Source organism: Trematomus bernacchii, unplaced genomic scaffold (genome assembly GCF_902827165.1).
Source record: "Trematomus bernacchii unplaced genomic scaffold, fTreBer1.1, whole genome shotgun sequence".
Lineage (NCBI taxonomy): Eukaryota > Metazoa > Chordata > Actinopteri > Perciformes > Nototheniidae > Trematomus > Trematomus bernacchii.
The window spans coordinates 10,331,921-10,359,746 of NW_022987720.1; the positions used below are offsets into that span (position 1 = coordinate 10,331,921).

General features: G+C 38.8%; 1 pseudogene; it reads left to right on the forward strand.

The window, feature by feature from the left end:
• Nucleotides 1-12,133: 12,133 nt before the first annotated feature.
• On the forward strand, nucleotides 12,134-26,914 carry LOC117493614 (annotated as a pseudogene).
• The last annotated feature ends 912 nt before the right edge of the window (nucleotides 26,915-27,826 follow it).

The window sequence follows — 27,826 nt, forward strand, 5'->3', positions numbered from 1 at the left end:
GCGGCGGTGCGCTTCTCTGCAACGATCCTGCGTCCAAGTGATGTAGGAATTCATACTGTCGACCACAACCGGCGACTCATAGGTCGATTTGAAGCAATATTGAGCTCTTTTATTCGAGTAAAAGTAGTATCACCACAATGTTATATATGCTGCTGCAATAGCAATTCCTGAAATGCCAATGTTACCTAATAAAAATAAATTAAGTCACTTAGCAACAGATAAATGTAGCATCAATTAACATGTATGTTACTTTGACATTCTGGACTTGCCCAAAACGTTTACATGAGCTGCTGACACTTGTGCTTTCACTGGCTAACATTATAATTAGATGTAATTATAATCAGAAAAACACATTACAAGTAAAAGTACCAAATGCAAATAATATAATTCCCCAACATTATTAAAAATGCAATGTCTTTATTAAAAAATAAATTATAGAATGACTAAAAGATTATTAAAATATCAATTAATTTCTGTCAATTGATGAATGGACTTATCATTGCATTTGGAAAAATATAAATCAAACCGTTATATTTGATAAACTTCTCTTGTGTTTTTAATGCAAAAATCCCTATTTCTAAATCAACTAAAGCTGGTATGTACATTTATTGCATTAAAAAGTAAACAATTTGTCTTCATTTCAATTACTACTTCATTTCACTACAAATAGTCAACCTCAAAGTTGTACTTGTACTTTGTATTTGGCTGAGCCCAAAAACCATAGTTTGCAATACCTAGAGATATTTCTTTAAAATAATGTTAAGAAAATCGATCAGAAGTATTTATTTATTAAAATATCTTTTGGCCAGTAGCCTAACTTGTCTCAGGAAAGTCCTCGCCCCATAAAATTCCCACGTCCTTGAATGCAGCATGAGGATGCAATAAAGCAAAGCACAACATGTTCTGGATGAAATGTGAAGCTCACATTAATATACATTTTTTTAAATAAATGTCTGTTTGCAGAAGGTGAGAATAACAAAAAAACGAGTCATTGTAAATAAACTCTAAATAAAAACTGCTACTACAAAGAGACTGGGCTGTTTTTACTAAAAGAGTGATGACTGCTGTTTGTTTGTATTGATTTATCTCTGCGATGGAAAGCATACTAATCATCATTATATTGTAGTTTGGTTGTGAAGGCCCTCATGATGTTAGATTGCATTGTTTTGAGCAGGGGCATGATAGGGAGGATGCATCATGAGTCAGTTGTGATCATTTTCTATTCATGCAAAGCAGGGTTGAGGGGTCACAAGATGATTAAAGAAATACAAACAATGCTTTTCTTTACATTTCATTGTGAATAATGCGTTTACCTACTTTTGCCTGTATAAATCATTAAAATCATACTAACTGTGATGAAGAACTGTACATACAACTTCAACCTGCGATGATCAAAAGACGATAACTTAGTGTTTAAGTTCACACTCAAAATGCATTCAAATATGCAGATTAAAGATTTTCCCACATAGAGGTTCAACCAACATTTGGTGAATGATTTGGACACTGGTGCTTTCGCCCCTTAATTGTTGTCTCTTTATAGTTGTAGGCATCTTTTGGGGATGTTGTGTCTCTGTAGTAGATCTTTGTGATGATTTGTTGTCTTCCTCTAGCACTTTCTTGTCTCTTTGTAGACATTGTGTGTCCCTTTGTGGTATTTTTCTGTCTCTTTTTGTCCATCTGCTATATTTTATTATTCATTCACACTGTACTGCTGTCAAAGCTCTTCCTTCATGCACCATAAGGAATGCCAAATGTGTTACAAAGGGACAAAAAAACATCTGCAAAAAATAAGAACATTAACAATTGAGCAGGAAAATATCTCCAAAAGAGTCAAATAAAACATTTAAAAACATGAGAATGAGATTCTTATTTAAATAGAATAGAAAATCATTAAATTAAACCTTGAGCCTGAATAGTGATGTATATTTGGCTTTCAAATTTTGAAAATGCTATTCATTTTGGAATTGTTTAGGCATATGGCATACATTTTGTTACATTGTGTTTTTTTTTTTAAGCTGACACAAAAAATATAAATGCGTCAAAATCAATATTTCAAATGTTCCCAAGCATACTCCTATTTAGTACTGACTTTGTGATTCCCCCCATTAAATACAGGGGAATCATCTAAACAAACTGGAATTCAAAGGGTTACATTTTTAAGATTTAACTCAGTGAAAGTGGAACAAATATTGATATATAATTATTTGAACACAGAAATGAATTTCCTCTAGGTCATCTTCTGTGTGATTGGGTTTAGTCAGAGTTAAAAATGATAACTCCAAAGAACATGGATCTGCAGTGATTTGAACATTAATCAAGCGTTCACACCTTACGGTGACAGAAACATGATGCCAGATAATATTTTTTAATTCAAGGTGTCCTGAGTCATCAGCTGCGTCACCAAAGCTGATTGTTATTCTGCAGGCAAAGGAATAAAGACTCAGGAGAGAAACAGAAACAGGCAGCAGTGAGCAGGGGAGATACATTGATTTCCTTTTTATCCACAATGAAATCACAGCTGAATAAATCCAAGGTTAATTAATTCATTTTCAGCTTTAAAGTCTCTTGTGTCTGTCTTGGAGCATTTTTAGTTACCGCTCACATGGTGAATGTTTGGAGCAGAGTTGTGTCCTCCTTTAATAATTAACTAGCTGACATCATCCTAAATCAGGCTGAAGAGGCAAACCCCAGAAGAAGAAATACAGGAAGACAGGAAGAGGTGAGACTGGTGTTTGTGTTTGTCTCAAAGGACAGAGGTGTCCTTACTTTGTAAGTTTAGGAGAATGTATGTGTGTTACAATGTGAGGTGCAGGTGAACAAACAATACGTGGAGAGAGGGTTTTCTTTAAAAAATAAACAGGCGTTTTATTTCTTAGCCTTCCATATTATTTTACAGGAACACAAAACGTCATGCCTGGTGCTGCGTTCACCAGCAAGGAACAAACACAAAATGCCCCCTCCCCTCTCTTCCCAACCACATTTATAGGAGACTGCCCGCCTTCCCAATCCAACCTGGCCAATCAGGTCATGGTTCTGAAAGCGGAGTGAAGGGTTAAATACAAAATTAAACACTATTGTCTACATTTAATAAAACCCTAAAGGCTTAAGTAAATTCATAATTGCATCAACATAAATATGGTACCTTCAAAAACAACAAGGTCTGCTTAAAACGGATCATTTTTAACCTAATTGACACTCATACAATCACACATTTCCTGACCAATCATGTCCAAGACTCCGCCTACTCATACGGCACATATAAGGAGTACTTTGGAGGCGTGCTCCCCCTTTGAGCACTGGCACAAGATGGCTTCCAGGTCTGAACAGAGGAAATGGTGATTACTTTGTGATTGTGTGTTTTAAAGACTGACAAGTTCATTTCGATGCATTTTGTTAGTTTTTCTATGTAAACTGTTTTTATAACTTTAACTGAAATAAAGACAACTTTGAAGAAACATGTACTACCTTTCTTAACAAACAAATAGTTAAGCCAAAATGTTAGTGAGGGAGTGTGTGCGCTTCCTCACATTTCACACCTCCTCCCCCTCTGGCTTGCACAGGTCAGGCAAACGAGAAAGATAGTCAGCTATTAGGTTATTCTTACCGGGACAATACCGTATGGTGAACTGGTATGGCTGGAGGGCTAGGCACCAACGTAGAATCCTTGCATTCTGATGCTGCTTAGATTGCATCCACTTCAAAGGTCTGTGGTCTGTCTGCAACACAAACTCTCTTCCAAGAAGGTAATACTTCAATGAATCTATAGCCCACTTTATAGCCAGTCCCTCTTTTTCCTCAGAGTACTTTTTTTTTCCCGGTCAAACAGTTTCTTACTCAGTATAGGCTTCTCTTTCCAGGCTCTCCTTGTATTGGGCTAGCACTGCTCCTAGTCCAACACCAGAAGCATCAACTTGCACAATAAATAGTTTTGTGAAGTCTGGGCTCTGCAACACAGGAGCTTGACAGATCTGCCTCTTTAATGCCTGGAAGGCATTTTCACACTCATCATTCCACACAACTTTAGTGGGAGATTTTTTTGTTAGATCAGTAAGTGGGGCAGCTAATGTAGCAAAGTGGGGAACAAACCTTCTGTACCACCCCACCAGGCCTAAAAAGGACCTCACTTGCTTCTTTGTCTGGGGTCTGGGTATCACCTGTATGGCCTTTATCTTCTCAACTTGTGGTCGTATTTGCCCACGTCCAACCAGGTATCCAAGGTATTTCACCTCCTCTTGAGACCAGGAACACTTGTTGGCATTCAGGGTTAGCCCGACTTCCTGTATCTTGCCCAACACAGCTTTAAGATGCTGCAGATGTTCTTCCCAGGATTCACTGTAGATTACCACATCATCTAGGTAGGCTGCTGCAAACCTGGTGCAATCATTGAGAACAATGTCCATTCATCTTTGAAAGGTTGCAGGCGCTCCATGAAGACCAAAGGAGTACAGTGTAATGAAACAAACCCATTCCGGGAATCTGAAAAGCTGAAAGACCATTAAAGGAATAGTGTGCCAGTTTTGGAATTATATAAATAATTGTATTTGCCAAGAGTTAGCTGAGACAATTGTCTGTGTACGGTATGTAGTTGCATCTAGCATCCAATTATCTTAGCATAAAAACTGAAAACAGCGGAAATAGCTAGCCTAGCTTTGTCCTAAGGTAAAATAAATTCACACAACAGTTCTTATAATCTGATTGCTGCACACATTATATATGTATGATGATTGTCTGTATGGTAAATATGTAATTGAAGCTAGCATCCAATTAGCCTAGCTTAGCATACAAACTGAAAACCGAGGGGAACAGCTAGCCTGGCTTTGTCCCAAGGTAAACAATTCACAGAACAGCTGTAATAATGTAATTGCTGCACACCATATATATACAGTATATGATGATTGACTCTACGGTAAATATGTAACCGGGACCCGGGAACGGGGGTAAGACTTTGAATGTTGTGTTTTCTACCAAAAAATCCTATCATTCTGCCTATAAAAATGGTTTCACATGACTTCATGAATAGTGATAAATCAATGGAGAATCATCACCTGAATGTGCAGCTCTTAAACCTGCTGAATGTTTTAATTGTATGATGCATTAGAAGCTAAAACAGTGACTTTTAACCATTTTTATCTGGGATCACTCTTTTGAATTTAGAGTATTAAGTGATTTTTAAACGTAAACACATTTTTTCAACTTAATCCTAAATATATCAGTAGCATTTGTCATGTACAGTATAAGCCAGTAGTATTGCTACTATTGTTTAAAAACCTTGGACCACAGACAAAAGTGCAACTGTGAAAAGTCATGTTTGTGTTTGACTGGATACTTGCCTGCTTGGTTTCTCCTGTTGGTCACATAACAAGTATGACCTCCTCATATTAAAGGTTTACGATCACAGTCTGCCCTGCTGTTTTTGGATGGTGACGGGGAAGGCCAGATAGTTATTCTAGTAGGAAGTCTAAGAGCTAATAATTAGTCGGCTGTTGGTTCTTTATCATCCCGACGTGTTTGACTGCATGGTTTCATCAAATTCGTGTCGGGCAGGAACAATGAGATCCCAGGGTTGAGAGAAAACAGTGGGAGGATGTCACTATACCTGCAAACACACAACACAAACACATTTAGCACAAAATAAGAAGTGGAACATTAAGAATGATTTGTGCCTCACGTTTGTCTTCACTCTTGTTTACTACCACACAAAAAACTGAACAGCTGGGACTCCTTAAATCAAGGTTATGGTGCAATTTCCCAGAATGTTAATCTGGCCAGGAGTCAGACGCAGGGGAGCCAGTTACTGCCCCGTCTGTTAAATCTTCTCTGCAGATAACCAGATTCAATTTCCCAGCCTGATGACAATCTCTATGAGGCTGAGGCACAGCGTGAGATTGGGGGAAAGATTGCTGGTGTTATGTAATTATGTTAAATGCACAGAATGAGGAACAACATGGCGGCCTCGAGCTGCAGCAGTAATTCATCCTCAATATTAAAACTGCTGTTTGGAAGTTAAAGCTTTTACATATAAAGGATTGTTTAAACATGTGTGCCCTCGCAAACAAGCTCACAATGCAGATTATCTTGTCCAGCACAAGCACCCTTTTGGACAATCTACGGTGGCCCTGAAGGTCAAAACACAACATAGAAAAAAGAAAAACGACCTTCACAAAATGTTGTTGTGTTTTGTGATATGTTTCGATTAGGACCCTCAATGTTAACTGTATGTTATGCTGTGTATGGTAAGTGTTGTTTAATTTTCCAGTGCCATAGACTAATTTCAATTCTTTGTATATTTAATAGACAATGTGTTATCTGTTTCTGATTCTAAATATGAAATGCTATGAATATGAAATGCTCGTTATTAATCCGGAAACCTTAACTAATGCGGATTTAATCCATTTACCAAGGTCGAGCCTCAGTTCCTCCCATGATACCAGTGCAGATGTTGTGCATGAATCGAATGGCTGTGAAAAGGCAAAGACAGCGGAGGTTGTGGCAAAAGAGACATGCATTGCATTGACTGGAGACCATCAGTAAGAGCCATCAGTACCTCCGAGTAACCACACAACTGCGCCCGTTTGCTTGGGGTGACGTGAAGATGAAGGGAAGGCCTTTTGCCGAACCATGCGCTAGTTTCTTGCACAATGGGGGAGAGCGGCCAGGGTCACCGTTGTAGGCATCTTTAAACAGGCTGCCAATAACAAGGGGACACATTTAACTACAGAGGTTTTCTGGGACATTTCAACCTGCAGATTAATCATTTCATCGCATTAGGGGATTAGGCTGAGGAAGTTAAGTGTTGATGAGGTTAAAGTCTTGCAACCGTGGCGTAGTTTGTTAAAAAGCCAAATGTTAGATTTTTACTTATGGCGACTGCATTCATGCTTCATAAAACATCAAAGTGGTTTTCATTTGTACAGACTATTTTACTGAACAAAGACCTGTAAATCATGTTTGATATGGAGCTTTTTTTCCAATTGTTTTTCAATCCAAATTAAAAAACCCATTGGCTTTTTGTCAAGGTAATCAGGGCAGTGCTAGCTTCCGGTTTGGACTTTAAAAATCTCCCTGCAGCACCATGCTCGAAAACAACCATTAACTCTCATGCAGTATGTTAGTAATGCCAGAAAATCCAGAGGGATTATACAACAGAGCTGATGAGAACTCTCCAAACTGGTCTTTCCTCAGTTTCTCCTGGGTCAAATCATCCACTCTATGCAAATCCTCCTGCAGCTCGTGCCCCCTGCTGTTGTTGCAGAGGGCAGAAACTAAGTCAGGTGAAGGGTGTTTTGGATCTGCCATAGTGAACATCTGCCGTGTGGCGTGTTTGTTTGACAGCAGAGGAAAAGCATCAACCCCCACATGAGACCTCAGCACTCCAACAAATGAGAGCTCCACGTGTGGCAGACACGACACACGTGCACGCAGGCAGAATAAATGGCACTCTGACACTGCTCTCGTTTGCTTCGTATATTCTTTTTCTTCTGATAACTTCCCTGACAACAGCTTCATAGAGGGAACATTTGTTTTGTTATCCATCAAGGCTCTCCTCTGTTTGTCGTGACCAAAAACAACTTCTTACAGTAATTAAAGTGTTTTATTACTAACATTCTCCAAGTACAATAGCATAAATATCCTAGCTTGTTCTTGCATTTCAAGAGGTGAATGATGATGATAATGATTCAACTTGTCTCTTTGCAGCTGTGTAAAGACCGCGGACAGCTGGTTATCTATCGCCTGGCTGTAAATTAGAGCAGCATCAGCTTCTAGCTAGAGAGGAAAGAGATCGCTTGATTTAAGTCAATCTGCATGAAATACATTGTATCAAAGACATTCTGGGGGGCGGGGATGACGACGACATCCCTCTGGAGGAAACTTTGGGAATTTAGCCTTTGAAAACCATTTACATGCATACAAATCTATATAGCACACTATACAGGGAAGGAAAAATACCTGATTCTAACAGCACCTGCAAAAGCTGAAAGCAACCGCTAACTGCGCTGCCAGGCAAAAATAGATCAAATGTATCCATCAGATAGCAGCAGAGCATGTTTCAGTATGAGACTGTGAAGCAGATGGCGGATTTATAATGTGTTGTTCTTGTCACAGATGAGTATATAATTCACTATACTTCATGTTGCGGATTGTGTAATTAATGAATGTGTGTGCATGAGCGGGCTTGTGTGTTTTTCCTCTTTAAGGCCACATAATCTGTGTGAGGTTTAGTCACGTGTGCATGAAGGGATGTCAGCTCCTCCTGATCCGACAGCTCACTGCTCTGAATATGAACTCCCTCAGTAGACTACAGACGCACAGAACTCCACGCTAAGACAGTAAAGAGACAACGAGAGAAACACATCAGCATGGCGGGTTCCCAAGCTCCATGGTAGCTGTCATAAAGTTGACATTTGTTGTTTTTTTCTGGCACATCTGTCGACATATTAGAAAGGAGACAGAAAAAGGCATGCAAGAGAGAAGAGTGGATGACTTGCAGCAAAGGGACCAGGCAAGTGTTGAACCTGGGCCACTGAGGTTACACTTATCATTGACAACGTGAAAATGTACCACTACAAAAAACATTGACTAACTCCACGTGAGACATTTCTCTAAGATTGCACAACTCAACACTTTGTCCAAGGGCATAACTTTAAAAAGTTTTTGAAGATACTAAAAAATGAACCATTATGTAATAATGAGGTTCAACATGCTTCAATAATGATCTCCAAAAATGCCCCACGCTCTCCTATTGGCCAAGGTATCTCCTGTAAATGTGGGAAAGCAGATTACGCACACGCAGCTTCTCTATACATATCTGCAGATTCCTGTACGCAATCACAAATATCAGTTTGGATTTCACGATTATTTTCCACATTTACAAATCGGATTACTCACACACTGATTGAAATACTGCTCCAACTCTGCACACTTATCTGCAATTAGATCTGCCACGATTATTGCTGCATAGTATTCCTTAGCATCTTATATGTTTGGTTTTGGGTATACAGTAGGGTAGTAAAAACGGAAATTACACCCCCCAACATTTGTATATCTCTTAGTGCATTGCAGAGTTAATCTAGGTCAATTCCACGCTTCTCACAACATAGATTTAGCATTGTTGGAAAATATGTCATTAGAAAATGCAGCAGCTCTGGCTTTTATTTCAAGCAGGCATGAAACAGTTTTCCAGTCGACGATGAACTACGCATTCTTCCAATATCTCCCAATTAATGTGATACTTTCCACACAGCTGATATGTGTGGCTGCAAACAGGTCTTCAAGACAAGGTATTGACATTTCCTCAAGTGAAGTTCAGAAATTCAGGAGTATATTTGTTTGATTTTCTACTTCAACGCTCTGCAGGATGATACAGTCTGAGCCTCAGTGAACGCAGATAATCCATCAGAGCAAGTGAATTAAGTGATATTGGATTTATACTTTAAGAGTAGAAAAATACTGTTATTAGTCTCACTGTCAGAAATAATTGAGCCCACTGTCTCTGTCCTGCTGCTCTACAGCTGCAGGCAGTAATTTATGCAGAAACATAATGGTCTCGTGAAATACAGCGGATACTCCCCGAGCAACTAAACACAGGGAGCAAATATACATCAATGGCAAAGAGAACAAAGATATTCTGACGGCTTCTTTTCTTTCTTTCTTTTTTAATGCAGATTATTCTGCATGGCAACGAGGATTTAATTACTGCAGCATGCCTCACCTGGAAGCGATCCCACATCAAAAAGGGAATTTCTTTGGTGAATGACATCTTTCTGCACCTGTGAACAGCTCAAATGAACAGCTGTTGAGTCGTAAACACTTTGAGCGATGACACATATACTACTTTTATAGAAACGTTAACCCATGACTTAATACAAATTAGATTATAAAGAAATAAGTTATTTACAGGATAAGGAAATCAATTCCATTCTAAACAAAATAAGTATAATAAAATAAATACGTTTTAAAGAAATACGCTTAATTATAAAGGACTCATAACACATAAAATAATTGGGCAGGACAATATGACAATAAAATTGCAAGGAAATAAATACATTTCATTTATATTTTACAAATGTCTTATTTTTTTATTCATTTATTTCCATTTTTACCTTTTTATTATTATAATGCAGCTTTAGTCCTCCATGTTTGTTGCACACACAATACTGAAATGATAAAGAAAAAAACAATGGTTTCCTGAAGCTATAGCAGAAATACTGAACATATAAAAGGGAATACAAACAATGTCCATCGCGAAAAGCCATTTAAATGTTTTAAGAATGTTTTATAATTTACAGTCATTCAAATATTTCAAATGTTTTATCACTTTTTTGGACCGTGCTGGTTTCCATTTCATATGCATACAGCTTGCATATTTACACAATTCATCAGAGAGGAGGAAAGTGTGTCATTGCAGTATGGAATTATCCTTAATATCATTAATACCAGAGAAAAACAATCTCAGCATATGTTCAATGTAATATTTCATGGGAGTTATGTAAAGAAAAAGTAGGCTAATGAAAAAAACGGCATTATGCATAGAAAGAAATAATTGCATGATTCGTGATTATTCCAGAATATGGAAAAACATCACACAATACACTGAAGTGTAAACATATTTATAGTCTGCAGATGGACATGCATATGATTACAGTCAGCAATATAACCATGTGTTGTGCAATCTGCCACTAAAGATTATAGATTTAATTTAAACATTGTAAAGTCCTTAATGACATGTTTATTTTATTCAAACAAACGATTGACATGTTACTGTGAACATAATAAACAATATATTATATATTTAAGTAAGTTTACCTTACGCAGGATTTGAATGTACGCCATTCATTTGTCACTGCTGTAATGGTACACATCAGAAAAATAATGTTACTTTTATTTGTTGAAGTAGTAATCATATACAGTACCTACATAACATGCACACTTTCCTTATGTCAAAATAATTTAGTGATGATAACATTTGGATCCTACTTGGATATTTGGTTGAAAAACTTGAAAAATAGCTTTTACACTTCTCATGTTTCCTCCTCATTCAGACTTCTCTGGGTCCAAGTTTGGAAATGTAAAACACAGAAACGTTATTTTTAATAGATGATGGTATTTAAATAGCCATATTCTCGATGCCTGAGTATCTGGGAGATTTGTCTCTAAAAGCCATTTATTTTACCACATCAGATGATTTGACAGCAGAAAGCAGCATGTAAATATCCATGGAGTCTATGGTAAATACTGACACCGTGTGGAAAGAGGAGGGAACATGCATTTAAATACAACTATGCTTTTAACTCTACTATCTGACAGCTTCATTTTGCAGATTCAGAAAACATATACAAGTATATGCACAACAATATAAATCAATACCATTAGAAGTTAAGCTACCCAGCAGTATGCACTCCTTAAAATGTGTTATTTCACTACCAGCTAGTGAGTAAGTGAGTGAACACTTACCCAAATAATATGGGAATGGGCCATTCATCATAATGCTACAGTCTTGATTGTATTGCATTTCGGTAATTCAAGTATATTTTATGCTACTACTTTGTTTTTCCTCAGTGAACTTTAAGAGTACTTTGAAGTGTAGCTACTTCTACTTAGGTGCTATTTCCAAGTGCTCTTTCATCCACTGGATTCATGTAAACTTGTATTCTTTCCAATGTAGTGGAGTAGAAGTAAAATGGAAATACTCAAGTAGGCCTAATACAAAGATGTGACTCAATCAAAGTGTATGTTTATAGCCCAATATCACAAATGTTACATTTGTCTAAGTGGACTTTACAGTTTGTACAGAATATGAATATGACACCCTCTGTCCTTTGAATACTTCTCCCATCACTTGACATAGAACAACCAACCAACAAAATGCACTCTTTTATAACGTTATATAAAAATACATTAATCATGTTTCCGACAGCACTTGAAGGCACCACTGGCCCTGGTAATCCATCACAAACGTCTAGACCAGACCGTGAAGATTCTGCCGTCACCCAACTGACACCCCTTCTCTGATTGGACAATAATCTGATCCCGCCTTTTATTTTTTGATTGATAGCCTAATGACGAATAGCAACAGGCAACGAGCTGTCATCTAACTTGTGATTGGTTTAGCTGTCCGGACAATATCAATGGTAACTTGTATTGTTCGACGTCTTCCCAAGACAGTAGCAACTTTGCGGTTTCCAACTACGAGAAAGTCTTTTTTATAGTTTTCTTCAGCGGTTTTGCTATTTTCATTAAGCGACAAACGTTGGTCAGTAGTCATACCATCATATAAAGAGGAATTAGAGGACATTGGTCAACATTGCGTCGAAAGAAGCGATCTGTTAAGCGTAAGTCATAGCTTTGTTATGTTTGCCTCAGCTGGGATTTAAATGGTTAACGCCAAACTCCGTTAGCTGGACTTGCTAATTTATTCATCTTTAAAAGCCAAGCACATTCATAACATCAGTATGCTGTCTTGTTTAACACTCTGTTGTTAATAGTTTTAGCTTATTTTATGCAATGTTTATAGAAGCAGGTGTTTGTTACTCGTGATAATGAGGGTATGGATTACCCGTTATCTTCAGGGTAAGGTTTGCTTTAGGTTCCTGTTTTTAGTGGAGCTTGCTCTGACCAGACTCCGTATAAATATTGTATCTAAAATACTTCAGGAGTAGCTTGAGATACATTTGATCAACTTTGAGGTATGAAAATATGTATTCTCAATCGATATGAACTTTTCTTTAATTCGGCATGAAGAAAAATAAGATTTATTATTGGTTGAAACTTATTAGCTGCTTTTTCTCTGTTATCTCTGCTACTAAAAACATCGTCAACATCATGTGTGACGGTGACTACCGAAATGTATATACTAAGATTGAATCTGCAACGTTGTGCATTGATGGTTAAATCACTTTGCCGAATTAATGTGGAGATCCTGGTGAATAGTCTGATGTCCTGTTTTAAGATCATTTCTCATTTCTCATTCAACAGTGTCACGTTAACTTTAAATCGACAGATTTCTAAACGGACTTTCAACCGACATTACCTTGTCTAAATGGCTTGTTTTAAATTGATCCACAGGCCATTGTTGGTGTGCTGAGTGGAGACTCACCTCTCCCCCTGGGCCGGGCTGGAGATGGGGGATCCGGAGCCTCCAGAGTTTGGGTCCCTGGAGGAAGAGCTGGGTTACTGGAAGGAGCAGGCTGCCACCCACCAACACAGGTGTGTACCCCTCTGTGTTTGTTATTTTTAAACTGACCTCAGACACCACCACTCCTGCCTCCTGCACAAAGATGTGAAAGTGCTCCGTAATTATATAAAAAATGCAGTTCTTGGTTAGTTTTTGTTGCATGCTGTCGTATTTCATAATGTTTTTATGCCTCAGAGTCCTTCAAAATGGCCTTTTTTACTCTTTTTTTCTCACAACTTCTGGGGGCTCCATAGTAAATTCTGGAAAAATAATCAACTATTTTTCTGCTCTCCAGTTAAGTTTGTAGAAAAGTGAGTCACCGGGCAATCCTGCAAGACAAACAGTCATGATTCTCAAGGTGTTTTCCTATTAAACACATTTCTGTGATTTTAAGACTTTACCATTTAATTGATATTGCCCAAACTTCCTGTGGTTTGGTGGGAAACTCGTCAGGTTTTGTTTTTTGTCCAAACAGGTCGGGTTTAGAATGATGTTGGAAACCTTCCTCTTCACCAAGTCTTGGTCTATCTGGTTTACTTTAAACATGAATGTGATTATTAGGGATTACTAACATGAATAATAGCTCAAATATATGGATTATATTCTGCGTATGTTTGTGCAGTGCGGAGGAAGCCCAGGAGGAACTGCAGGAGTTCCAGCAGATGAGTCGGGACTATGAGGGTGAGCTGGAGACGGAGCTCAAACAGTGTGAGGATCGAAACCGTGAGCTGCTCTCCGCCAACAACCGCCTCCGAATGGAGCTGGAAAACTACAAGGTAAAGAGGAAATCATCAGTTATTAGATACTGTTCAACATCCTGCATACAAACTTAAAAATAAAGACATAGTGGAAGTGGTAGAGAGTTTACCTAACCCTCTCAGAATATGTAATACCAGTCAGGAAGTTATTTAAATAACGTTCAACAAACTGTTAAGTGCATTTGACTGGGGATTTCCATATCTATCAGCTGATAAAAGGGTAGGTTTCATGGCTCCTGTTGCCTCTGCTCCCTGGGCTTGACTGGTGCTCTTGTCTGAACACACACACACACACACACACACACACACACACACACACACACACACACACACACACACACACACACACACACACACACACACACACTTCACAGAGGATTTATTCAGAGCAGAACGAGGCAGCTGATGACTACACGGTCTGTGTCTGGAGGGGATGGCAGTGCTTCTCATAAGATCTACCCCAGTTATGAAGCAGTTCTCTCCTTTTAAAACATTTTAGGATATCCTTCTGCTATCATTACAAGAGGCATGTGCAGGGACAGTGGCTCTTTAAAAAAACATGAGACAGAGAGTGATTGCTTTACATTTCAGTCAGTCTGTTCAGGGTTCCCGGAGCAAGTGGTGCAGGCTGACAGTGAGGTCATTGCAACATGTGTGGAGGCTGCACTGTCTCCAGCCATTGTAGCATGTGGTTGTGCACTCCCCATTTGTGCAACTTGGCGTTATTGATCAACATTTCATTGGGAAAATTGAGACTACTTATAATTATGTGGGTCAGAGGCAGTTTCAACTGCTGCTCTGAAACATTTAATATAAAGAGCCGCCTTTATTTGTGTCATATTATTGTCTTGTCTGGCTCTGTCACTATAAACAATGTCCAACAGCCAAAACAAGCCTCATTTGTAAACTAACATTAGGCTTTGAAGATCACAGTAAGAAAGCTTGAAGGGGCTCAGAGTAAAATAAAGTTTAAATAGTTTGATTAGAATTTATCACTGGAACGTTCCCCAAGGGATACTTCACTCACACAATGAGTATTGGCATATCAAACACTCAGCTTGTGTTGCTTTGAATTCTTGAGGAAAACATTGGACCTCATTAAACAATGTACTTCTAACTTAAGTCTTACATTTGTTCTTGAGAAAAGTCTATGGCAGAAGTGTTCCCACCTGTTCTCCTGATGAATTGTCCTTATTAAAAGCATGTGCCAGCTGATCCTAATTAGCAGGTTAACGCCTGATAACGACCATAAAAGGGCATCATACTGCAGTGCCGTGTGCACACACACACACACACAGTAGGCTTGTTTGAGATGAGCTGCGGCTCGCCTCGAAAGTAGACGAGAATAGCCGATTGCAGCCGGGGAGGTCTCAAAAAGCTCGCCTGAAGTCGGACAGCTCGGAGTCGGCTTCTTCTTCTTCTTCTCTCGGTTTTTGGCGGATTGCAAACAACTTTAAGGTGCATACCCCCACCTACTGTACAAGAGTGTGTATCACCATATCATCCTATCACCACTTGTGGAATTATACCACTGTGTTTACGTTGTTTTAAATTCTTCCAATCAATCCTGTTTCACTGAAATACTTAAGAATGGCCTTCCTGGTAGCTCTTACCCCCTCACCTTCTGTTCCCAGTATCCCCATCAGGCTCCACTCCCTTCCTGCCTCTTTGCTAGTGAATTGTCCGACCGGCCCACTTCGGTACCTACCGGCCCACCGGGAAAACTCCCGGTATTCCCAATGGCCAGTCCGCCCCTGATTGTAGCCCAATAATTGCTGCTAGTATTTCTGCTGTATAAACTGATAAGTTATGTGACACTCGTTTTGAGATTGATATTTTGAATTCTGGTCTATACACGCCTATCCCCACGCATTCTTGCTTCTTAGATCCATCTGTATACATTTTGAGGTAATTGTAATACTTTTCGTTCAGGTACATACTCGTTTTAATTCCCACTTCATTTATTTGCCACTCTTTTTTTCCTTTCTATGATACTCATATCTATATAGCTTCTGGGGTAAGCCATGGGGGAACACTGCTAAATGGGCTTGCTTTGGCAAACGTGATGGTCTCCACTCCATATGCCCTCGTTCTCTCCTTACTTGTCCAGCCAAATCCACGCCCCTGGAACTTTGTATATTCCCAGCAATCCTGTAGTATTCTGTTTGTGATATTTCCCTCTCCACTTCCTTGTAGCCTGACCCAGTAGGCCTATGACAGAGCAAGTTTCTCTCTTCTAAAGAATGCACAAATGTGTTTAATCGTTAATGTCAGATATGTACTAAGTAAATACATTTGTTCCTGCTCAAGATTAGATTCAACTTTATTGTTATTGCACAGATTACAGGTACTGAGACAACGAAATGCAGTTTAGCTTCTAACCAGGAGTGCAACAAGCAGTAAAGTGAAAAGTAATGTACACAATCTACAGAATAAAATATAGAATTAATTGAATGATGAATAAACAGTGAGGGGTATGAATACACTATATACACAGTAGCCTGTATGAACAGTATTAACACAGTGTGTATGAATATGCTAAGATATATAAAGTATGAAAACGGTAAGCAGTGCAAGTATAGTATACAAATATATAGATATTAATTTCATGATGATAAACATTGTGGAACAATGATGAAAAATGTGAATGGAAGTGGCGACGTAAAACTGACACAAAACAAAAACAATTGTCGAGCCAATGGAGAGTTTCATCCCCAGCACGGGGTAAAAACCACCAATGAGCGCTCAGCTCGAGATACCAGCGAGTCGTTTCCCATCAAGCATTTCGCTTCCGCAGCCCGTGGAGAGAAACTACGCCGCCTGGCTCTCAAGTCTGCGGGCGTCTTTGTCCCGCGAGATTTCAACGTCTCATGTAGACGAGCCTCCAGAGCAAGTCGGACAAAATGACTAACCATCATGCAACGCACTAGCAAGACGGCGATCACAATTGCGCAGGTCTGCGTCGGTCTCGCTCATCTCAAACAAGCCTATTGAAAGGTTAAAGGCTTCAGAGGGTGGAGCACCATTTATACATAAACAAAAAGATATGTTCTGAGGTGGAGCTACTTCTGCAGATATAATGGTCGTTTTCAGCAACGTCACTAGTGGTTAGATAGATAGATTGAAAGATGCTTTATTGATTCCAAATTGGAAAACTCTTGTGTTACAGGAGTGTGTTTAGCCCTTAAAATATAAAAAAAATTGAGTAAAGTATAGACATAATAAAATATACAGCACATTTTAAAATATAAACAAATATAAAATATCAATTGCGTTGGATGATATAACTGATTACACTATAAGAGTTGAAGTGTTTGTGTAGTATTTATTAATTTTAAAAGACCACTATGCTTTGTAAACAATGAAAATTACTAAATAGTATAAAAATATAGATAAATGAATAAATCCTATTTTACACAACTTTAGAATAGAACAAAACATTCCTACGCGACGAAAAGAGTTGCACTAAAATGTCAGCACTCAACCTATCTTAGGACAAATCCTAGGTAAGAAAAAATGACAACGTTATTTATTTTATAACTATATCATATCCTATATAATGATTAAAGTCCAAAAATGTTAAAACGTTCAACAAATTGACAGATTTATTTATTTTCAAGTGTAAGTTCTAATAATGTGAACTTTTAACTCATACTTACCTATACCCAGTAAATACTAAATCTGACACTGTGTTGAGAGAGGAAAGAGCTTATCACTCTGAGACTGCATGTATGTGCAGTATGCAGAGACTTCATGGAATTTAGCGAAAGCATGCTGAAGCTTGACCTGTTCTCACACACTGCCTCCTGGGAGCCCAGTACTAACATATCTTTTACATTAAAAAACTAATGTGGATAAATATCCAGAACCACATAAGCAACGAGACAATGTTCATTATGTTTTGATTTCTGCTGTCAATGTTTGATATTCTATAAAACACATGATGTCTGTGCACCAAAGTATGTTTTTAGGCTTGTAGATGTTGCCTTTTACATTATACTTTTAATCACACTGACATGTTTTCAAACATCAAAGTTGTTTTTGGTTAAAGGTGGGGTAGGTAATTTACTTCAGAAACACTTTTTGTTATATTCCATGGAATGCTCTTAACATCCCGATAGCAATGAATATATGAAATGCTTTGACAAAAAATCCATAAAAAAATGTCATCTGTGGAAGCCGTAGTACTGTAAAAAGCACGACCAATCATTTTAGCCGGCCCGGCTAAAATAACTGGATGGCCTACCTGCCTGTCAGCCTTCCATCTGTGCACAAACTTATCTCGTGCCCTCATTGGTCATGTGCGCGTTCGTGTGTGTTGGAGGAGGGGCTCTGTGAGGAAGTGGCAGATTTTCTCCGGTTGTGTATTTTCAGATTCTGGCGCACTCGAGCTGGTTTCTCCAAAATTACCTACCCCACCTTTAAGCTACATAGCATCACATTTTCAAAACATTTAAACAATCGTACTATTAATATCAGAATTAGTGCCTTACATCAGAGTAAAATATATTAGAAGGTAAACAAATTAGAGTAAATATTCAAACAAAAAGAGATATAAAAATAATATGAAAGTATTACAACATAATAAATGTGTACAAGAAAACAAATATTCAAAAAAAATACAATAGATATACGACAAACTCCTGTGAAAAAATATTTGTATTGTTTCAAAAATAAGGAGTGATGCTTTGAAGCCTTTTGAATTTGTAGTCCTTTAACATTCTGTCTCCTCCTGACACGGTCTGCAGGAGAAGTACGAGACGCAGCACTCGGAGGCCTACAGGCAGATCTCCACCCTGGAGGGGGATCTGGCTGAGACCACCGCCGTCAGAGACCAGCTCCACAAATACATCAGAGAGCTGGAGCAGGCCAACGATGACCTGGAGAGAACCAAGAGGTCAGCGCACAACTTATGCACAATTGTTTGACCACACAAAAATAACTGTTATTTTTTTTTAAAGGTTCGGGATTTGTTTGAAATGTGAGCCTTAATTATGAATGTTCTGCTTGCAATGAAACAAGAAACACATTGCCATATTTGTATGTTGTCTGACTAAGTGACAAGACGCATTGATTAATGTGGATATCAAATATTTGAACTTTTCAATTTTATATATAGCAACCATTTTGATATGAATGATTGAAATGTCTGGTCATTTTAGTTAAGATACTTTGAAAGGGCTTGACTAAAAAGCTGTCCAAACCCAAGTTACAGATCTGCCAGATCTGCAGAAACGTAGCCTACCAAATCAATGCTTTTGGCTGCCTTTCTAGACCCCTTAATATTTTACCTGAGCTCCACTAATTTCTCATGCTGTGTGTTTCAGGGCGACCATCATGTCGCTGGAGGACTTTGAGCAGAGGATGAACCATGTCATCGAGAGGAACGCCTTCCTGGAGAGCGAGCTGGACGAGAAGGAAAACCTCCTGGAGTCCTTCCAGAGGCTGAAGGACGAGGCCAGAGGTACAGAGTGGAGATTCGTTTTACAAACGTGTGTGATGTGGCTTAACAAGAGAAAATGTTCACACTGTCAAATAGAAATCTCATCGATTTCTGAGTTTTATAGCAGATTTTCGTTTTTGTTTTTTTGGTAAACCAGTCATAATAAACTTATATATCATCATGTACTTATATAAGAACAATTACTCAATTATTATTTAAAGAAGTAAATACAGCGGTTGTTTTTACTGCTTCAAATTAAGATTGAAATGCAATAAGGTGTGGTGTTTTCCAGCGAGGGTAGGGGAAGACCGATTATTTAATTAGATGTTCTGGTTATAATAAAATCACAAGTCTCTGTTTCACTTCTGTAACTGTTATTTGTTATTTGATTTGTGTCCCAGACCTGAGGCAAGAGCTTGCGGTGCAGCAGAAGCAGGACAGGAGGCCGTCCCTCAGCAGTGCAATCAAAGACCCTTCCTCTTCCTCCTCTTCCTCCTCCACCACGGCGGGTCTGCCCACCCCGCCCCTCACCCCCCCGGACAAACGAGCCGAGGACAAAACCACATCCTCCACCCAGCCCCCCCCCCTCGGCCATCACTCCGTCCAGACCTCCAGCCTCAGTGGAGAGCTTCAGCACCCCCCCGCCCTCCGTCAGCAGAGGTCTGGTCATGTGTTCTGGACTAATTATCAACACATCAGTATCAAAGGGTTTCATTTCCATTGGAGACGCCTGTTCACTTTTCAAAGTCCTGTTTTTGCTCGCTCTTTAAAAGTATTTACTCACTAGATGTGTCCTGCCCCCAGATTTCAGATAAGAGGGGCAGAAGAAAGGGATTTGAAGATGTATTTTATCCTGGAGTTTGCCTCTTAGTCAACTTAGAACAGGCTATAATAATATAGATAATTCACAGGATGTAGCTCAAAGGGCTTTGAACAACACAAGACAAAAAGAAAATACGTCAATTCAAGTCAGACATATTGTATAAACTAAATGTAAATAGGAATATATCAACTAAAGTAGAGTTAAAATTACAAATGTTTAGTTTTACACTCAATACAATTGAACCTAAGTCAAAGATAAAGGCTTTTCTTTTTGTATTAAAGATGGAAATACAATCATAAAGTATCAGGCTTTTATCAAGAAAACTTAACTTAACTTAAGTGGAAGTAAAATGTGTGCATTGATATTACAGAAATGTACATACTCTCCGATTTGTTTTGTCTTTAACTCCAATATTATAACAATTAACCATTTTCATAACGACAATATTCAGGATAAAGATTGATATTCCTTACTTACTTAAAACTTAAAGGTCACCTATTATGCGAAATCCACTTCTTCATGTCTTTCATACATCAACATGTGTCCCCTCTGTGTAAAGAGATTCTGAAAGTTTCAGGAAAAAAGATTCGCTCACTTTTTGTCCTGATCCATTTATATAGAAATCTGTCTGAAAATGAGCTGATCAGATTTTGGCCACTTTGTGATGTCACAATGTTTTTTTGGGTTGTGCAATTGATAGCCAATTACCAACCAAGGTAACCCCCCCCCCCCCACCTTATCACCTGAATCTCCTCCTAGAGCACCATTGTATAATTTTAAACCAATCACTTCATTGAGGGGCGTGTCTAGCAGCAGCTCATTAGCATTTAGAGCTACCGACGCAGACTCAGCACTTTTGAAACAGGGCTGAAACAGAGGGGTTTATGGGATGCTACAATGCACGATCTGTTTGGTATTTGGAGCCAAACACTTCAGAGATGTGTTTTTGATATATCCGAGACCTTTAATATATTGATGAAAGAGTATAATAGGGGACCTTTAATGGTCTCGTGTTATGTGCATAGCAAGTTTAGATGATATTGCTCTCTAAAAAATATACTTCTGGGAACTTTGTCTATTTATAATATGAAAACAGTCACTTAATAGTTGAAGTAAGTTATCCAGCAACGAATCATATCATTCGCAACTTCTCCACTGTGAGGATTCACCCTGTTTTATAATACTTACAACTTGTATTTCTTTGTATTAATCTGATTTGCTCCTGCAGGTGAAAGCCTCTCAGCGACTCCTCTCCCCTCGTCGGCGAGGATCTCGGCTCTGAGCATCGTCGGAGAGCTCCTGAGGAAAGTCGGGGTAAGAGACGCTCTTGTGATTTTTGACCCAGAATTTGTATTAGCTGCTGCCTTCTCAGCATGTGACGCTGCAGGGTACCCACAATACAAACAAGCACAAACCAATAATTGTTCTTCTTGAATAGATTAGAACATTTCCTTCCACGTGTCGGTCGTTAAATGCCATTTTCTCTTTTTCGATGAAGCTTTAAATCTCTATTGCCATATTTAACTTTTAGCTTAGAAATATCAACTCTCTCCGGGAAATAATCATCACTTCTTCGCAATGTAAAATTGGCATTCTGTGTGAAAGTGTTTATGACAAAAAGAACAGTTAAACCTGGATTTTTTTTATTTTGCAGCACTAAAACAATTCGGATTCGGTGAGTCTTTTATTCAATGGGTCAAGATCTTATACACTTCCCCGATGGCCACAATCACCACCAATGGACTGATATCACAATGCTTCACTTCACACAGGGGTACTAGGCAAGGATGTCCACTCTCTCCATCACTATTTGCTATATTCATTGAACCACTTGCTGCAGCTATCCGTCAACACATTAACATCACAGGAATACAAACAAATAATATACACCACAAGATTAGCCTTTATGCAGATGACATTATACTATATTTACAAAATCCCTCTACCTCACTACCTGAAACCATCCGCCTCATAAACACCTTTTCTGAATTATCTGACTATACTATTAACTGGTCTAAATCAACCCTTCTTCCACTCTCATCTAATAGCTGTGTGATGGCAGTCCAAACACCGCCTTCTTTTCGGCGTACTGGTCATTTCACTTATTTAGGAATCAACATTTCCCCCAGGCTGACAGTTAGTACATCTGAACTTCACCCCACTTCTCAAAACAATAGAAGACAACCTTCAACGTTGGATGAATCTCCCAATATCCCTTATAGGCAGAATTGCAACAGTCAAAATGACCATACTCCCAATGATATATTACCTATTCTCAATAGGCGCTTTCACACCGGAGTACTTTTCCCAGTATAGTTCCGATATAGTTCCGAAAATGTGCGTTCACACCAAAAAAATCCGGAACTAGAATTGAGTTCATGAGAACCTTTCCACCCCCTTTTCAGTCCCTGCTAGAGAGCAGGTACTTTCATGGGAGACATTTTTTCCCATTTCTGATTGGCTGGGCGGATTGCAAACCACGCCCCGTAAAACTCCCAAAAAGTTTTGTGAAGCCGCCATTTTATTTTCCTTGCATTAGCATTATTAGCATTAGCATTAGCCCAGCGCACAAACGGAGAGAGACTAACTTATGGCAACACAAAAGAAAACATGGGAGCGGTGGAGATGAGGAGGTGTCGGCGTTTCTGGCGATTTACTCGGAAGGCTTCAGTAGAAGCTGCTGGGAGTCCCAGCAGCTTCTACTGAAGCCAGTCCCCAACTCCGGTGACTTCCGGCCGGGGACTTCGGGTGGCAGTATACACCGTGAAGTGGTTTGCGGCCTGCCAGTAAACCCAAAGCAGAAGAAGAAGAAGTGACGTCAGCGGCTTCATTTGCCTAATCTTCCCTCAGGGACTTATTCCGGTGTGAACGCGATCTGTACTTAGTTCATGAGAACTACAGAGTTCTGATGAACTAAGTTCTGATGAACTAAGTACGGCAAAGTACTTGGTGTGAAAGCGCCTAATGATCCCTATTAAACCCCCACCCACTTGGTTCAAATCTATAGACTCTGCCATCTCAACATTTTACTGGAAAAACAAAACACCTAGAATCAAACTATCTACTATTCAAAAACGCAAGAGTCAAGGTGGCTTAGAAGCACCAAACGTTCTGTATTACTTCATTGCCCAGCAACTACAATACATTTGCAAATGGACTAATCCTAATAATTCCGACACCTCCTGGTTAGACATTGAACAGACATTATGCAAAGATATTCATATTAAAGATTTACCGTTCATAAGCCGCTCCATCATACGTCATCCATGCTTCAAAAACCCTGCAATAGCCACAACTCTGACAGCCTGGTGAAAATGTAACGAATTAACTAACAACACAATTTCACCCACCGAACACACTCCTGACTTTCTAATAAACAGAAAACCTTTACATTTCAAATCATGGATCGCCAAAGGCATCATCACACACCTCAAACATATATTTCATGAACACAAGTTAATTCCATTTTCTGATTTGGTCCAGAGGTACGGCATCAGGGAACATCAATATTTAGAATATTTACAACTCAAATCATCCATTCAAACCAAAGTTAACAGCAAAACTTTGAACTCTTATCCCCCCTCAGAAATATCCCAAATCAAGAAAAAAACTGCTTTCAAAAATATATTAATTAATTTATTCTGCAGACCCTCAAATAAATGGGAAAGATATCTACAGATCACCCCCAACGCAGACTTCTGGTCTCAAATCTGCAGAAACATCTTCTCCATATCAACCAACACCAACATGCACCTCATACAATATAAGATTATTCACAGAGTGCACTACACGGGGGAAAGGATGTTTAAAATGGGTTTTGCAGATTCTGCCATCTGTCCTCATTGCTCACTCAACAAGTAGAATTCTGTCCATAGCCCTAATCATTGCAAACAAAACTATCCTCATGAATTGGAAATCAGGACACAAAAGCAATATCACAATTTGGAAAAACCTGCTTATGGAATACATTTCAATGGAAAAATTATCTGTCGGCATAAAAAACAACAACAATGATATTAATGCAATCTGGAACCCATTCATTGATACATTTAATTAATAATCCTCAATCCAATTTCACCCACCACCCCTTTCTACTTCTTTAAGGTCATGCTACTATTTATATGCCCCCCCCCCTTCCTAGGATATATGACTATTATATTGTTACTCATTTCATTTTAATTTTGTAATTTATTACTCTCTGCTTGTCTGGTCCCCCAGGCGTGCACACTCACACACACACACACACACACACACACACACACACACACACACACTTCTGTGTATATGTGACACTGTACGTGTATGCACTTGTCTTGTAACTCCTATATCGCTAAATAATAATGATTGATTGCAAAGTGAGGCAAACATTAAATAGACATCCAAAACAAAATAATCACTGTCGCAATTAAAAGTTTAGAATTTGAATATCAACATGAGTGAAGCCTCTTAGCTATTTGTAAAGTAGCGACATTTTATCCTTTTTAACTGTTTTTTTATAATAAACATGGGATTCTTCGCCTTGTTTACATTTCTCCTCCAGTCTCAACTTGCTGCAGATGAGATTTATTTTAAATACCTCCCCGTAACACATTGATTCTAAACTCCAGGATCACAAACGTAAAATAACTTAAACCTGTTTTCTTCCCCTCTTGTAGAACCTGGAGTCCAAACTGGCGTCGTGTCGCAGGGGCCCCGCTGGGGGTCCGGGGGCCACGCCGAGCCAGAACAGCTCCTCAGAGAGCCATCCTGCCAACGGCCTCTACAGCAAGGGGTGAGGTTCACAGATTTAACGTTTTTTTGTCATATGTAAATCTTAAATCTATAAGGCATACAAATAAATACAGAAATAAAATAGTGCAAGAAACGTAATGGGTGGAATAAATATACAAATAAAATGGTATAAAAAAAAAAAGTGAAGTTAAATAAGTATAATAATATGTGCAATAATAAATGTGTGTATCGTAAGTGTTCAGACAATGTGTTCTTACCCAGAACAGTTTGTAAAAGGGAGAACATTTTTCAAATTAGTCCAGGTTTTGTTGAAAAACACACATTTCAATGTAATATATATATATATATAAAACGTGTTTTTAGAAGTACAGATCTGAAAAAAATTAAGAGACCACTGCAAAATGATCAGTTTCTCTTGTCTCTATTTCTAGGTATGTGTTTGAGTAAAATAAATATATTTTTATTTTATTTGATAAACTACTGACAACATTTCTCTGTGTTGGAATTCAACACTGGAATGGCTGCCAAACATGTAGAGATTGAGATCTAAGAAACATTTGGAGTGGTATCTTAATATTTTCCAGAGCTGTACTCGCTTTCTCCCCTTTTTTTACATCCCAGTCAGTGTTTTTTAGAAAGTACCAGTTGTGGAAGATGTACGTGCAAATAAAAGTACTGCATATACATGTCTACTTAAGTGACATAAGTATTTTTGTGTTATCAAAAATATTTACATAAAGTCCAAATCCTAGGATGAGGAATGGCCCCTGGTCAGCGCTATATTACACTAATATTATATTTTCCGATAATTTTTTGCGGTATTAATGACATTTCAGTTCATATACTGTTGGGTAGTCAGTTCTTGACAATGTTTAATGAAAAAAAGTTTTGCCGTGGTGACCTTTAATCTGAAAACTTTCTGACATACATTCCAAACATATTCCCTCTAAGGTCGCATTCACACCTAATAGTCCGCTGGTGCGCACCAGACCACAGTTTGTTTCATTTTTCAGAAGGTTCGGTTTGCGTTCACACGGGCAAAACTCAAACGGACTATAAACTTTAAACACAAGTCATGTGCTCGGAAATGCTGTTCAACAATTGGTCAGACATTAAGGGGGTAAAAACGCAAATCCCAGCAATTTCTACCGGAGCCTCCGCCATGGAGCATCGGCAGGTCACATGCTGTTGTTATTCTGGAGAGCATATCAACAGATTCTAGCAACGGCGCATATGATTATATAATCAGACAATGTGCGATTAAAAGCATTATAACACATATAATGAGACGTTCTGCAGTAAGGAGGGGGTTTCACCGACGACAGGTGGCTCTAACATTTATGTATAGTTTTTAGTTTGATAGTTGTGTTTACTTTACACGACACTATTCAACACTTCATTCTGCTTCACTCTTTCGCTAACGATTTTGAAGACACCCGCGTTCATGTGACACGTAAATACTACTCTTCCTATGTTTTGGTGCGGACTGCGTTCACACCAGCGATGAACCGCTCCAGAGTTCACTAGCAAGCGGTCCGAGACCACCTCTTTTAGGCGGACCAGAGTCCGGTTGTTTAGTTCACTTCAGAGGTCTCGGACTGCGTTCACACCGACCCAAATGAACCGCACCAAGCGGCTAAACGCACCAGGGTTCGATTCAACCGGACTATACAAGGCTGGTGTGAATGTGACCTAAATGTATTGGAATAAAAAGCAGCATGAAATGGGTTTATTCATTCCAGTACCTATATGTTTACTTGAGCTCTGTACCTGAGTAAACATACTTAGCTACTCTCTACCACCAGCCAACAGCAGTCTACTTCCTTTCATGGTTTGAGGGTTGTGAGGGTTTCTTTGTATACCGTTCCATTGTAAAGTGTTTGTTGTGTGTTTTATAGGCTGGTGAAGAGGTTAGACTTCGGAGCGGGACCCAAGCTGCTGCTGTGAAACGTCTCTCCTTCCACCCTCAGTCCCCCCCCCCCCCCCCCCCCCCCCCTGTCCATCCTGGATTTAACGGTACTGTGTTGCACGTCGTACAGACACTGGGAGCAGCTGATGTAAACCAATGAACATTTCTCTGGATACTTTGGATCGTGTCACTGGCTCAAGCTATCATTGACTCTGTTTGTCAGCAGCTTCTTTCAGCACTCGCACTTAGCTTGAACTATTGGAACGGACTTGTGCTGCATGTCACCCCATCACTTTTTTTTGTATTTTTTTGTATTTGTGTGTCAAGACTGAACTCAAAGCAGATTTCAGGGTAAAGGAAAAGTCACAAACGGATGCAGGGTTACGCTGAGACGGAGATGCTTGAACTTAGGGAGGAAAAAGCCTTTATTCTTAAACGGTATCACTATAACTATAACAGGGTTTCCCACAATGTTACATATGAGAGTAATATCCAGTTACAAACACAGCCACAGAGATAAAGGCCACATTTACATTAGTCAATTAATCACGATTGAATTTAATAGTCGTTTACATTTAGCAACATATATGCATCTCTTTGGGCGAATAGTTTAAAAATGATATTCTGCTTCGATACACATTTGCTTGCGTTAAGCCTTTCAAAAACAGCATTTTTTTTCAATATCCTCAAAATACTGCTGTCCTGCACACAAACAAAAGCTCACGCTATTTAATCCCTTTACTCAAATGAAGGGTTTTTATCTTTAGGGAGATGACATCAAAAGCTTGATTTGACATTTTGAGCTTATCTGAAAACATCAATAAAAGCTTTGAATGTCAAAGAAAATCCGTGGGATGTCGTACTTGATTGACTTTGGGTACTACATCTAAAACCAGGTCAACTCTAACATAACTGGATCTCAGTAATTCTCTTTTTTTTTGTGAGTTACACTTCAAATTACTGTTAAAATGATAATGTTTTGTGGGGAAAA